Consider the following 16,740-nt stretch of genomic DNA (forward strand, 5'->3'; position numbering starts at 1 on the left):
AGTTTCAAGCTAAATTACAAAAGTTTGAGACAGATAGCTTGTTTGGCCAAGCTTCTTTAATCCTAAAAGCATTTTTTTTTACAGTTGAAGTGTTTGGCCAAGTTTTTAGAAGAAAAAAAGTACTTTTGAGGAGAAGCAAAAGTAGTGTTGGAGTAGCAGAAAAGAATAGCTTCTCTCCAAAAGCACTTTTTGAAAAAGATTTTAAAGAAAAATACACTTAGAAGTAACTTTTAAAAGCTTACGCAAACACTAATTGCTACTCAGAAGTGTTTTTTAATTAATTAGCCAAACACCAACTACTTCTTACCAAAAATACTTTTGAAAAAAACACTTCTCAAAAGTTAATTTTTGCAGCTTGACCAAAAAGGCTACGAAACTGCTTGAAAAGGAAGCATAAGCAAAATTTCATGATAACAATAGGACAAAGGATGGTGTACATAGGCCGTTTGGTTAAGTTTTTCATTTATCAAACAAAACGTATTATATCTGTTTGCTATATCTATAAACCGAATCAAAAACAAAAAATCAAATTCCTAAACACTTCCTACCTTTGTTTCTTTTTGATACATACAAAAACAAAAAGGGCATTCCAGTGCATAAGGTATTTCGCGCTCATACAGGTACGGGAAATGACCGCACCCTAAGGAGTGTGATGTAGACAGTCAACCCTAATATTAATCGTAGTGGATGCTTCTACAGCTCGAACCCGTGACATGTCATATAAAGATAACTTTACAATTGCTTGAAGGTTCCCCTTTCACAAATATAAAGTAAAACGAAAAGGTATTGTTTGTACGTGTTGAGGGAGAAAGAGGGAGATAGAGTGAGAGAGAGACTGAGGGAGGGAGGGAGACCCCATATTCTGTAGTTTGATGAAGCAGTGGAGTTTGGTGATTTATTGGGTTAACGTCAATAGAGTGTGCCATCCTGATCCACCCTTTAGGGTGAGTGGTATATGACACTCGCTAGGTTGATAAAATTCTTATATATTTATATATAAATTTTATTAGACTAAGTTAAATATTTGATTCTACAATCCACAACAGTCGCAAACTAGACAAAGGTGTCATGATAGGTAGATCTTTTTGAAAGCTTTTCTCTTCTCATATGTAAAATTCAAATTCGAATTATCTTGAAACATATCTGACTTTCCATGTTCGTTGTGCTTTTTATTTCTTTTGTTCTAGTCATTTTCCTTTTTGGCTAAATCCCAATTTTTTATTTGTTATTTATTATTTTTATATTTTTTTCCTCTATTTTATTATTTTGTCTGTGATCTCTATCAAGAACACTCATAAAAGAACCTCCAAAATTTAAAAATTAAAAATAAGCATTTCAAATGTAATTTTCATTCAATAACAACAAAATAACATGTGAAATTTCACAAGTAGGGTCTGGGAAAGAGATGTGATTTTTATATTTGTAAATAAAAAATGCTTCTTAAATTACCCCGACAAACTAAAAAAATGAATTGAATAAATGTTCCGAACAAACTCTATATTAATCATTACAATGTGTACATTAAAGAAAATTGTGGCACCAACCACCTTCAAATCCTAGATCCGCCTCTGGTGCCATCCCTCTTACTTAACTTTCTTGACCTGTAATTCCTACGTTAAAATTGCACGTCTACCCACATTTTAAATTTTTTAAGTAGTACCCAAAGTTTAAACAACTTCGGGTTTTTTCTCCTCTTTCTTCTTCTTCATCTTCTTATTTTTCTATAGTGATTTTATATGGTGTTTTATGAACATATTTTAAGGTAATTTATGATGTTTTACAGTGGTGGACTGTTGCGGCACTTTATTTTTCTCATTTGGAGTAGGGTGTTAAATCGTGTATTGGATCGTTAAAATTCGAAGAACAAATTTTTATTTTTGGGCAATTTTGTAAGGCACCGTAAAATTTTACCTAAAATCCGGAGATTTTGTGGTGCCTAGATAGACTTAGGTGTTGATAATTGTAGAGGCAAGCTCGTCGCGGTACTGACTTTTTGGGTTGAACAGTGTGCTGGGGAGTTGAAGAAATTTTTTTTACAGTGCATGGCGTTTCTATGGCCCATTCTGCAATTGCAAAACTGATCTGCGGACCGCAGAGCTGCTGTAGACTGAAGCAGAAACGTGAGCTAATTTAGGGACCATTATGCATCCGCATATTCATTTTGTAGGCCACACAATCCATTGCAGATCCAACATAAAAATTTCCGGAGGGGAGTTTTGCGACGCATTATGCGACCGCAGAATTGGTCTGCGGACCGCAGACCTGTCGTAGAGTGAAGCAGAAATGCCCAGTTCTGGAGGGTCATTATGCGATCCATTTTGCGGACCGTAGAGATCTGCATCAAGGCTTCATTTTTCTAATGTTATGACCCGACCTCATTTCGTTTTATTTAGCCATAGGGATCATTTTTGGTGGATTACCTGACATTTTAGAGAGATGAGAGAGCTATTATAGAGAGATAAAAGGAAGGACGGATTTCACTACTCTACTTTGATCAAACCTTGAAATTCCATCAAAAGGAGCTTGCTAGGGTTTCTAAAAGGTAAGAATTTCTTTCCTAAATTCTCCAAATTCTCCAATTTCTATTGATAGTACTAATATATTGTCTCTTTGTTGCTCTCTTGAGCCGAGGGTCTCCTGGAAATAGCCTCTCTGTCCTTCGGGTTAGGGGTAAGGTCTGCGTACATACTACCCTCCCCAGACCCCACTGGTGGGATTATACTGGGATGTTGTTGTTGTTGTGGGTAATGAGGGTAGATGTATCGCATGAATGAGCTAATAAGGGTTGTGGGAAAGTTGTTGGACAACCTTGGGTGACTTTTTGTTGTTGAGTTGTTGATGAAAGATTGGGTTGTCATTGTAGCAGCTCTTGCCATACGAATTCCTCTAACCGTGCTCGTAAACTCTCTCCTCTTCTATAGATTGGCATCGTTAGGAGTGTCGGGATGCTATTGTTACACCGCAAAAAGCTCTTTCGAGGTATGAAGGCTAAACTTTTCTTGTAGTATCGAAATTCCCAAACCCTTGCAAAACTCCATCATGTGTAGTCGAACTTGAAACACTATTGAGGTGGGATGTTCAAGCTAGTAAAATGATTCTCAAATTGCATAACGTGTCTGAACCCTCGTATGTTAAAGATTTTTCTATTTGACTTAAGAAGAAAATCTTGTATGAAATTAATGTGATCAAATACTTATTTCTCATATGATGAAATCTTATGATCTTACACTTGTTAAGGCCAAAGGTGCTAATGACCGAAACATAAATCTTTTGTACAAACTATTATCATTTTGGGAATCTGAAGTGTGCCATTGTGAATACACCTCCACCCGCACACATTGGGGTGAGGCGGCAGGGCCGCTTTGTGTAGAGATTGTGATTGTAATTATACCTCCACCTGTACACATTGAGGTGAGGCGGTGGGGTCGCTTTGTATAGAGATTGTGAATGTGATTACATCTTTACCCGCACACATTGGAGGGAGGCGGAGGGGCCTCTTTGTGTAGAGTTGTGGCATTATGGTACAGGACATGTTGAGGATTCTCAACTTGAAATTTATAAATATTTTTGAAAGCTTTGAATTATTTTGCTATGGTTTTTACGGTTGTTTAAGCTTTTTTATTGCTTCCATGATTCGACATATCATGTTGTGCCTCCAATCCTTGAAGGGGGTGTTTGGTTTTCATACTAGTACTATTCAACATGTACTAACACCTCTTTTGCCGGGGACGCTGCATCTTTAATGGATGTAGGTGGTTCCACAACAGGTGGCTTTGATCAGTGATAGCGGTGTACCCTTTTTTCGGCTGATTTGGTGAGCCCCACTTCATTTCGCGGTCGTACATCTTTTGCTCCTTGTACATTTAGTTTTGAGGTATAGCCGAGGCCTTGTTGTCGACACTATCATTATACTCCTTTGTATATATTAAAGGCTTCGTAGACATAGCGTGGTTGTATATTGGCATTGGGAAGGTCAAGCTAGTAACGTTGTGTTTGTACCACATGTACCACTTCAAACTATGTAAGTGTATGTATTTTGAGACTTAAAGCGGTGTAACTAATGTTAATGAATTGATGTTGTTTGCATGATCCTCTTCATTGTTTAACTAATGATATAGATCTTCTCCTTAATCATGGGGGAGTTCGGGTAGGAGTTATTGTACAGGCTTTCTCGGTCGGATTATCTCGGTTGAGCGCTGGTCGCGCTCCCCGAGGTCGGGGCGTGATAAATATGCACTTAAGGCCAAAGACTTCAGGCCTATGTGGCCTTAAGTATATGAAAACGTAGGTGGCACTTCAGACCTATTTGGCCTTAAGTGCATCTAAAGTGTAATTTTTTCACTTCAGACTTATTGGCCTTAAGTATATGAAACTATTGGTTGCACTACTGACCTATTTGGCCTTAAGTCTGGAGTGCAAATTTTTCACTTTAGACTTTTTCGCCTTAAGTGCATGAAACCATTGGTTGCACTTCACATCTATTTGGTCTTAAGTGCATAAAACCATTGGTTGCACTTTATACTTATTTGGCCTTAAGTGCATATGAAGTGCAATTTTTTCACTTCAGACCTCTCTAACCTTAAGTGCATGAAAATATGTATGCACTTCAGACGTATTTGGCCTTAAGTGCATCTTAAGCGTAAAATTTGCACTTTAGACTTAATTGACCTTAATCTTTGCACTTCAGATTATTTTTTTTAACTTCAGACCCGATAAGTCTGAAGTTAATCGTAAAGTGGGTAGGTTTGCAATTTTTTGTGAAGTAGGTATAGCTTCAATTGTGACCCTAAAACCGGGTATAAATACAAAGGCCCCAATTCTTACACATGACAAATCGGGTTAAAATGATCTGGTACCAAATTCTTTTAATAACTAGTCAAAATGATCGGGTATTATTGTTAAATCCAATTCATTGCAGAATTCGATTTGAAAAGCCCAAAAATAAAAAAATAAAAAACACATCAACTCTCGTCCTACATGTCTTGCCATAACATGTTAGAAATTTTAATTTTTGGATTGAAAGAACTACGTGGGCCTTCGGACATAAGAATTGTAAAATTTCAGAAAAAAGTAAAATTATTTTTTAAAATAGTATTTGAAAATTATAGTTGTGTTTGGACATGAATATAATTTGGAGTTGTTTTTGAATTTTTGTGAGTGATTTGAAGTGAAAATTTTGAAAAACAGTTTTTTGAAATTTTTAAATTTTCGAAAATTTCGAAATCCAACTTCAAATCAAATGTGAAATTTGTATGGACAAACACTAACTAATTCTGAAAAAGTAACAAAAAATCGAAAAAGTGAAAATTTTCTTTTGGTCAAACGTGTCCTTAATTGTTCTATGAAATAAAAAACATCAGGAAGTCTCAAATCGAGCGATGAATAACGATGAATAAGAGTCTAAAATCCAAAATAAAATTATTAGACGAAATATATCCATCGGTGGCTTGTTTGGCTAAGCTGTCAAACAATTTATTTTGAGAAGTATTTTTAATCAAAATTGCTTGTCAAAGAAGTGATTTGAGAGGAGTAGCTTGTATTTGGATAAATCATTTTAGAAATACTTTCATTAGTAGTATGTGTTTGGCAAATAAATTCAAAAAGTCTCTTTAATCGCCAAATTATGAAAAGGAAAAGGGCAGCCCGAAATTATGAAAAAGGAAGTTACTATATACTAATTAATTTAGTAATGTTGAATTTTTCATATGGGTAATCTTGTTCAAAATAAATAAATAAAAAAAACACTTTATTTTGGAGAAGCTATTTTCGCTTCTGCTTAGAAACTAAAAATAATTTGTTACTACTTAAACATACTTATTTATTTGCCATAAACTTGGCCAAATACTTTCATTCTCTAAAGTAAGTGTTTTTTTAAATTAATAAAAAAATACTTTTGGCCTTTAGAAAACTTGACCAAACAATATATTTATATGTTTAGCATATAATGAGAAAATTGCAAAAAAAAACCTTTTTTGTTTTGGCTGTGTCTTCTTTCGTTGGATCTTTTGCTTCTCCTGAATGATCAGAGCTGGCCTGCAAATTTATAAGAGGAATCAAATCAAATATTCGTATTATATAATACAGATAATTGAAAATATCTGATATATATGTGACCTTGTTTTGGCCTTTCAACACAAAATATTGTTGGCCAATGAGAAATTCCTCAAGTCTTTTCTTTATGTTGTCCGATGATAGAAGCTGATAGAGAGTGAGCACTTATTAGGTAGGAGTATTTAATAATTGAGAAATTTTCTTTGTCGTCTTTTTTTTTTTGTTTGTTTTGCTTTTTATTAGGTGGGTGTATTTAATATCCACATTGGAACGACAAAATCTGAATTCGCGAAAAAGTCCCGCATTGAATGTGCACTAATCCGTTCGTAGTATCATGTCACTTATAACATAACTACGTATTACTATGCGGTATTATCACTTTTAACTCGCGTCAGAAATTATTTATATTTGATAGTCGAAAAAATATATAAAATTTATATAATGTTTATATATAATATACAGAATGCATATATATACAAAAAAAATATATATATTTTTTTGCTATTAGTTTGAGAACGGCTATAAAGAGTCATTTTACCTATTACTTACTACTATTCATAACAACCTGAAAATAAGGCAAGTTATTACAACAAGTTACACCCAACAACAACCATTACATACCCAGCGTGATCCCACAAATCGGCTCTAGGAAGAGTAGGGTATACACAGCCTTATCCCTACCTTGTGTGAGGTAGAGATGTTACTGATGGAACCTCGGCTCAAGAAAAACGTTTTCATAACAAATTTAGAAAAATACAAAAGTAAAAAACCTAAGATAAAAATACTAAAGACAAGAAAATTAAAATATTAATAGCAGAAATAGTACAAGAAGTTACACTCATAGTATACAAAAAAAGTTGCCATGCCTGTGGGGAAAAATTCATTCTGTTATCATCCGAGTAAAGGTTTATCACACAAAAATTATTATTATTTTTTTGTATATATATACATTCAGAATGTATATATATATCCTCAACGTTATTTTTAGGCTCAAGTTTGTCCATGAGATTTAACAGACAAGTCAAAGTCAAATTTACACTTTAAATTTTCACGTAGCACGTTATAAGTGTGTCATGTGTATTAAACAGTTAACAAAATTAAAACCTTGTCCTTCTAACGCCTTTTTTTTTTTTTTTTTTTACTTTATTTATGTTTGTTGAAGATTTTAATGGCGTTATTTACTCATTTTTGTTCACTTGTGGTCCCTTGTCGATTTGTCTTGTCAGAAATTTAGGGTTATTAAACTATTGGATTGGGGTATCTACAATCTTGTCCTTCTAATTTTATGTTTTTGATGTGGTCCATATTTACTTTCTTTTTTAGCTTGCATGTGCTGGCTCTGAAGAAGTCAAGAAAACGTGGACTTGATTTTTAATTACGAGGGTATTTGGGTCCGAGAACCTCAATTGGTTTATATAAAAAAATTAATACACATGTAGAAAAGGTGTAATGCCGACCTAATGTCATATATTAATATTTGTCAAGAATATAAGGAAAGAGCTAAGGTTTAGTGAGGTGAAGCCGTTGTTAGTTACCGGGCAAACTGAAAGCTAAAAGGGCCATGTACAAGACAATTAGAAGTTAAATTATTTTGCTGGTTACGTACCATGATGTTATGTAATATCAATAGACATGTAAAGTGATTATCTTTTGTTGTCTTAGTGATGAATTAGTTATGCCAATGCTTTTACTGGTTCTAAACAAAAATATATTTATAGTTTTAGATAGTTGAGAATAGCTGCACAACTATTTTGTAGTTTTGCATTGCACGAAAATGTCTATTTCATACCAAAATAGCTTGGTAAAAAACAAATGGATATAGTCCTCTTGTATTTTAAGATACCTCCATTAACATACTAACTACTTAGCTTCAAATCCGCAGTATTACATAAAAATTATTACTTTAAATCTGCAGTTTTACATAGCTTTAAATCTGGACATTACATAGCTATTAATCACCATTACATCACGTTAGCAGCTACACCAACAAATATACACCACGACAATAGCAGGAAATCTTCATTCTCTACACTTTCTTCTCCAATATATACAATTTCACCACATTTTAGTCATCGTTTTCTACAAATTATTCTTTCATGACGAACAACATCCAATGAAACTCTCAAATTATTGATCCCCAATGCCACATATTGTGAAAATTCTTCGTTGCACCATTCCCAATAGCCACAAGAGGGGAAAATTCTTCGTCGCACCATTCCCAATAGCCACAAGAGGCAACCTTATCAAAATAAAATTTCAGTAAAATCATCCAGAACATTAAAATACAAACTTACAAGTTTCTCGGCAAAATATTACTTAATTACTCCATAAATTAATAGGAGTTTTGGCCGTAAATTGACTCGTAACCTATCCTCAATTACATCTACTCGATTGGGTTGAGCTTTGAGAGGAAACCGAATTCTTGGACATTCTATCCCAAAAGAATAATTTTTTATACAAAGATAACGGGAGATTATTATTAACGAAATTGGTAGAAAGAAGAGGAAGAAGAAAATTTACCTAATTAAAGAAGTAAAAATGTGGAAGAAGGAATTGGTTTGGGGGGAGGGGGTGTTTAATCTGACTTACCGCTCGTTTTTAGGTTTTAGTTAAATGGGTTATAAGTATTATGGGTAGCGGGTTGGTTTGAGTATTTTTTAAAGATGGATTTTAATTTTGTTTAATGTTTAATACACGTGGCACACTTATAACGTGCCACGTGGAACTTTAAAGTGTAAATTTGACCATGGCCGGTCTATTAAATCTCATGGGCAGACTTGAGCCTAAAAAAGCGTTGAGGGTATTTCCGGTCCCAAATATTAACGGGGATTTTTTTTGAGCCATTTCCATTAGGTTAGGGACATCTTTGGCCCTTTTTCGAAAACAAAATAGGTCAGAATTTATACATGATGCACAGAAAGCTAGCTAACCCCCCCCCCCCCCCCGCCCAAAAAAAAGAAAAAAGAAAAAAAGACCTCCAAAATGCATTATGTTCTCGTAAAACTATAATATATCCGAGTGGCATATTGTTAGGCTTCTTAATATTACTTCTCAACAACATCAGGTCCAATTGTAGGTGGGGTGTCACGACCCAAAAACCAACACAGTCGTGGCGTCTATCGTGAAACTAGGCCAGCCGATGCAACTTCCGAATTAACCATTTTCCAATAAAAGTTATTTTTATACCATTTATAAATCATTAATCTCATAATGAAATTTAAAAAAAAAATGCGGAATAATTACACAAACCTGACATCGGGGTGTCATTAGTCATGAGAATCTACCAAGGTCTGAATACAACAAGAGTCTAAAAATGTACTAACTACAGTAATGAAAATGAGGGGAAGGAAAACAGTGCTGCGAACGTCGTGCAGCCACCTTGCTAACTCTGATGACTCCGCCTCTGAGCAATATATCAACACCCGCTACCGGGTTCCGAAATACCTGAATCTGCACACGAGGTGCAGGGAGTAATGTGAGTACTCCAAACCAGTAAGTAATAAGAGTAAATAAAGATTGAGCAGTAAGAAAAGGCGTCAACCACGTCATAGCACCACAGTGATTACAACCTGTTTCCAAATCAGGATACCACTCAAATCATTTCGTTAAACTCTTACTTCAGTAAAATCCTTAAAAAAAATTATCTTTCTAACCTTTTCAATATAAGTTTAATGAAATACATATATAAAGTGAAAGTGATAAAAATCATAATCGGCACCTCGGGCGAAACATAGTTCGTATACAGCCTCTCGGCAAAACAGAAATTCATACCCATATCATAACTTAAAACTTCAGTTTAAATAAAAGTTATTTAAAGCATTTGTTCAACATTTTCAATAGAGGCTCGGTCTAAAGATGAGTGAAAGCAATAATTAAATCAACATATTCGATAGAAACTCACTTTAAGGAGTAGTGAAAAACACTAAGCTCATAATCAGGCCCCTCAGGCAAGCATCACTCGTATACATGTATATAGATAGCCCCTTGGGCAAGTCTCTCAGTCACTCGTGACTCAACTCTTACCAATCAACGCTCACACTCAGCACCCACACTCAATAGGTACCATATAATAACCGTTGCAGCGTACAACCCGATCCATATATAGCTGCGGCATGCAGTCCGATCCATATATATAGTCGACTGCGCTCACTGGGGGTGTGCAGACTCCGGAGGGGCTCCTACAGCCCAAGCACTATTTCGCTATGGCGTGCAGCCCGATCCATATATATATATATATATATATACACACACACACACTCACACACATTTATGGATCACTGCGGCGTGCAGCCCGATCCATAAATGTATAATCCTCACAACCAGTCCCTCGACCTCTCTCAACCATTATCCTCAGAATCAGACCCTCGGTCTATCTCAGTCATCAACCTCATGATCACTCGGACCATCAGTAAAACAAGGAACTCAGTCCAAACAGTTTTTACATTTTAAGAAGTAAAGTGATAAAACCATATTTAAATAATAAACAGGTAAAACATGACTGAGGATATGATTTCAAAACAAATAGAGTGAGGAAAAATAGTGAATGTACCCCTAAGGGTCTCAACAGTTCGACACAAGGCCCCAAACATGACGTACAACCCAAAATATAATATCAATCTCTAAAATATGGAATACCATAAGATTTCAAATCAAATACGTGACTTAACAGTCGTACGGGACGGACCAAGTCACAATCCCCAACGGTGCACGACTCTACGCTCGTCATCTAGCATGTGCATCACCTCAAAGTAGCAGAACGATGTGAAATCTGGGGTTTCAAACCCTTAGGACAGTATTTATAATCATTACTTACCTCGATCCGGTCCAAACTCTAGCCCGCGATACCTTTGCCTTCAGGAATCGGCCTCAGGATGCTCCAAATCTTGCCACAATCAGTGCATAACTATTAAAATATGTTAAGAGAATAAAGCCCACTCAAAAATATCCAATTTACATAAAAAATTCTGAAATTGCTCAAACCCGGCCCCGGTCCTACGTCTCGCAATCTGATAAAAGTAACATCAACAGAATCCTCATCCTCTCATGGTCTATACATACCAAGAACATCAAAATCGGACCTCAATTGCCCCTTCAAATTCCCAATTTACACTCTCCAAATACAAGCCCTAATTCCCCAATTTTTAGGCTTTAATTTCCACATTTTTCATGATTAAACAAGTAAGAATCAACATAGGATCGAGTATTGAGTTCAAAAATCTTACCTCCAGGTGTTATCTCTTGAATCCCTGTTTAAATCCTCTCAAAAAGCTCCAAAATGTCCCAAAAATGGTGAAAGTTAGCCCCAAAATCGCGGACAATGGCTATTTAAACATTCTGCCCAGGCGTAAAAAACCTTCTTCGTGAATGCGGTCAACGCCTCACGTTCGCGAAGCACAAAATAACTTTGACCCAAAATTACTCTTCGCGATCGCGACCACCCACTTGCGAACACGATGGCTCCTCAGTTTGATCCTTCGCGATCGCGTTACCTCTCTCGCGAATGCGATGAATAAAACGCATCAAGCCCAGCTGGCCAATTTCCTTTACGCGAACGCGGAGCTTCACCCGCGAACGCGATGCCCAAATAATCAGCTCTTCGCGAACACGGAGCCTTCCTCGCGAACGCGAAGGCTAAAATTCCAGCCTCTACTAGCTAACCCTTCTCGAACACGAAGGCCATTTCTCTGCAACACTGATTAGCAATTTTCTGCAATTCCAAACAACATGCAATGGCCCGATTGACCACCCGAAACTCACCCGAGGCCCTCGATACCTCAACCAAACATGCCAACATATCCCATAACCTCATTCAAACTTGTTCCGACCTTCAGAACGCTCAAAGCTACTTTAAAACACCAAAATCACATCGGATTCAAGCCTAAGAATTCCAAGAATTTCCAAATTACGCTTTTGATCAAAAACCCAAACAAACCACGTCCGAATGACCTAAAAATTTTGTACACACGTCACAAATGACACAACGGAGCTAATGCAACTTTCAGAATTCCATTCTGACTCCTATATCAAAATCTCACCTATCAACCGGAAAATGCCAAAATCTAAATTTCGTCAATTGAAGCCTAAACCTTCCACGGACTTCCAAAATGCATTCCGATCACGCTCCTAAGTCTCAAATCACCTAACGGAGCTAACTAAGTCATAAAAATTCCGATCCAAGTTCATATTCAAACAAGTCAAATCTTGGTTAAACCTTTCAAATTTCAAGCTTCAAACTGAGAACTGTTCTTCCAAATTCATTCTGATTACCCTGAAAACCAAAACCAACAATTTACATAAGTCATAATACATCGCACGGAGCAAGTCATGCCCGAGAACTGACGAGCAAAGTGCAAAAGCTCAAAACGACTAGTCGGGTCGTTACATCCTCCCCTACTTAAACATATGTTCGTCCTCGAACGTGCCCAGAGTTGTTCCAAAAGCCAACTAATCGCTGAATAACCTTACCATGCACATACCCAGGGGTGATCCCACGTCACCCTATCTCGTATAGGCCCGATAACACAATGTAACTGAAATTTCACAGTCCAACCTAGCCCATGAACCTTAGAACCACATTTCCACTTCTGAAATCATCCACAAGATCAAAATCTCACATCTATACTCTGACTAAGCCCGAACAAGCTATAATAACCCATACCCGTAACCTCGGTACAATTACATGATATACCACATAACTCAAACGCTTGCAGCGATAACTTCTAATCACAACAACTGCACACAACAACCGAATATCGATAGGAAACCTCTTATCAACTAAAGTCTCATTCCAACACTTTCATATGCTGCCAATAAAAAATGAAACACGCAGTAAGCCATAACCGTTTTCTCAGATCAACCATTCATGAAGCCACTTCTCCTTTGGCAAAGACTATATTAAATTTCTGCACCGAACCTCGATGTTATCCTTCCAACATGCTGAAATCAAATCCGTTTGCAGTCATTAAAGATCCCGACGATCTCATCTAATCCAACACAGCTACTCTGGTGACATTTTCACATCAATACAGACTAGAGCTAGGACTTGTGCAATCCGTACACCAATAAGCCATAATCTGAACTTACTCAAATCATGAAAGTGACTCAAATGAAAGAGCTGTACCGCAAGCTCACTAGCACCACCACAACACAAGGCTGAGAACCCGCCACACATTGTAGAAATAGAACATACGAATCTAACCCACAAGATCATACTTCCACATAGCTTCTCTCCAATGCGCGACCTCATCCAAACACTAGTACTCATGAGACACCTTAAGTTACTATGATCAAAATCGACAACTGTGCGCAATATGATGTCTAAACTAAAGCAATCATCATAACCACCGTGAGGCAATTACATAACACCACACAAATCGAAAGGACATAACCAATATGCCATCCACCGAGCGATACCCAGTGCTCTTCCCGCTCGAATTCCACTGAGAGGCCCCAATAACACCGCACCACATGTGCCTATAACCAACAAATCCTAACGTCTCGCAACACGGAAGATAACTCATATATCCCCGTGATTACTAACAGCTCCATAACAACCGAATCAACACATCCCTCACCAATAGCAACTCGAAGTCAATAAAGCCGTCTCAATGCAGAACACACATCCATATAGGTCTACTAATGAACCACATATCAACTCTAGTCACCCACAACAGATAAATAACCCTCCGAAAGTTCACAATGACTGAATCATAGTACATACTATCATCTGACTAACTTGCCCACATCTTTACCGTCCACAACCACAAGTTAACCTATTTATGAGAACTTTCAGTCTCCACGTCCATAAGACACACGAATTACCATATCTGATCCTAATTTTGCCGCTCGAATATACAACATACCTCTAATACTCAATCATCCCATGAGGGGTACACCCATAATTCTTCTGTGCCACCAAAAAAACTCGAATATCATCAGTCGATCAGACGAGATAGTACCACAATACCAATAAAGCATCCATAACTCAAACACATCGCCCCTTCTGAAATGTATACCTTCATCAAGCCACACCAATTAGTGATCTCATTTATCTAGTCACCTGAAGCTGCCTATGCTATCTAAGAATTTATGACCTTTCTTTCAAAACTGAACCGTGACCTTACACATGCAAACCTCAACCCCATACAATATATCGCATATACTATACCACCCAAATAATAATTACGAGAACTTTGCAAACCACTCCGAGCTACCAGCAGCTACTTACTCAACCAACCAAGAACTTCCCATTGATCCCATGTAGAAGAAAATCACTATACATCCCATGCTCCTCACGCTAATAGGAAAAATATACCTTTCTAACTGTGGTGGAAACCTCTAGAGCTCTCCGAATTCCATTTGCACAACACTAAATCATCAAGACTAAACCATTCTAACTCAACCGAGCTAGGTAGGTCACTAAACCCAAGGGAATTGTCATGAAACACATGTAGAAACCCATTACCTCATAAGTACCCAGAGAACTCATCATATCCTTTCCCCTACTGAGCCGACCTACTACCAAGCTATCCCATGTATACAAGTCCCTCTAAATTTACCTTCGTCTTGATACTTATTCATGTTATCATATCACAATCCTCAGCCCAGACTCGCCACATGAGACTCGAGCAAAACACCACATCGTCTAAGTCTCATAAGCCGCCGAATACTCTCTTAAATATTCCCAAAAGCACTACGTTCAAAATCCTACCCTGAAGAGACTTCCTACGAATCCCAAGCCATTACCTTCACCTTCCTGATAATGATATATAAACTCCTATAATTGATATAAAAATGCCACAAGTCTTGACATCCTCCAATGAAAACTCGGTTTCTAGCCACATATACAACTTGAAAATATCCAATTATCCCATGTAAAATCTTGGACACATTAGAACCATTCTCGAGAGTCATTCACTCTACTCAAACTGCAATTAGCCTGATCAAACGAACCAAATAACCCGTGCCTCAATAGCACTCCGACACCGCAGAGTGTAACCTCATCCTAAAACAACCAAGCAGCTTCCTGCTCTATACACCGAGCATCCTTTACCAACAAAAACTCAAGACATTCCGTGATTCTTACACACCTATGAAGCATATTATAACCTTTGTCAAGAATTTTTCTTTACTCGAGCCATCTTCGATCTCAAACTCCGTAGGCCATAACCGATTCTTATGTACGCCTCAACTGGTACTAATATAGCACATAACCGTGCAGTCAACTAATCAATAGCAGACTCCTTGGCTCGAAGCCATAGATCAAAACACATATATGATAACTCATAAACATATACTCTATTGCTGCCATAGTACCAAAGTGAGATTAAACTCCATACTTCATGGCTCGTGAAAAACAGACCATCTAGTACTTTAAACCTTTTGCAAATCTCGCGTTCACCCTCGTAACAGTCATGCCCACCCTCTTTAGCGACCCAAATTCAAATTTCAACACATATAATTCACTTGTAAATGAGATCTTCTAGCAGACAACATAAGGATCACACAACTTCAGAACACTCCACAGGAGGTAACCCACCTGCCTTGTCTCAAACTAACATTTCTGTATACCTTCCACCATCATAGACATTACACAGTCGCTTGATCTCCCTGAGTCTGAACTCATACCGCAACATGAGATTTACCTCACTCCCAGCTAGGAAATATGAAAAGATTATTCATACGCCCATAACTCAGGGCTATACCTCAAATCGAGATGAAAATCAAGTAACTAATATTTCTTGCTACCCCAAAGCAGACATTTCTCGCCTCATTTGATTCATATGAAAACATCTCGTAGTCACTTTACCCTCATCACGTAGCTATCCAGTCCTTACTTCCCTTAATAGGGATACCACAGAACGTATAGATCCAGAAACACGTGCTCACGCAATCAACAGCCCAGGGATCAAACTATAGGCAAAAATCCGGCCCCAAGTCTTCCAGACTAGCCCAATATCAACACAGAGATCACATCTCGCCCTCGATCAGGGAATCACAAGCCATCGATGCATATCTGATACTGAGCGCTCATGCGCGCATATGAATGCATGGAAGGAATTCAAACAGTTACATTCCAAGCTGAATCAAGGGCGCTCGATAAGAATTCAAGAATGTGAAGTTTTTTCTAAAGGTTCTACAGCCTCCCGAGGATAAGTACAAACGTCTCTGTAATGATCCGCGAGACTCTACTAAACCTGCTCATGACTCATGAGACCTATGTAACCTAGGCTCTGACACCAATTTGTCACGACCCAAAAAGTGACCTGGTCATAATGGCGCCTATCGTGAAACTAGGCCAGTCGACGCAACTCCCGAATCAACCATTATTCTATAAAAGTTACTTTTATACCATTTATTAATCAATAACCTCATAATGAAATTTAAAAAAATAAAAAGAAAAATACAGAATAATTACACAAGCCCGACATCGGGGTATCACTAGTCATGAGCATCTACCAAGGTCTGAATACAACAAGAGTCTAAAAATGTTCTAAATACAGTAATGAAAATGAGGGGAAGGAAAGCAGTGCTGCGAACATCGTGCAACCACCTTGCTAACTCCGATGACTCCGCCTCTAAGCAATCAACACCCACTACGGGGTTTCGAAATACCTGAATCTGCACACGAGGTGCAGGGAGTAATGTGAATACTCCAACCCAGTAAGAAATAAGAGTAAATAAAGATTG

The 16,740-nt window shown here is 37.4% G+C and overlaps 1 long non-coding RNA gene across 1 annotated transcript in view; it reads right to left on the minus strand.

Moving 5' to 3' along the window:
* The window catches only part of LOC138889130 (uncharacterized), a 31,223-nt gene extending 24,950 nt beyond the window's left edge, over nt 1-6,273 (minus strand). The window contains exons 1-2 of the long non-coding RNA XR_011406709.1: nt 6,115-6,273; nt 5,968-6,033 (exon numbers count right to left, since the gene is read on the minus strand). This is a non-coding gene — a long non-coding RNA (uncharacterized lncRNA). The remainder of the gene's footprint in view (nt 1-5,967; nt 6,034-6,114) is intronic.
* Between the last annotated feature and the right edge of the window lie 10,467 nt (nt 6,274-16,740).

This window comes from Nicotiana sylvestris, chromosome 4, assembly GCF_000393655.2.
Source record: "Nicotiana sylvestris chromosome 4, ASM39365v2, whole genome shotgun sequence".
Taxonomy (NCBI): Eukaryota; Viridiplantae; Streptophyta; class Magnoliopsida; order Solanales; family Solanaceae; genus Nicotiana; species Nicotiana sylvestris.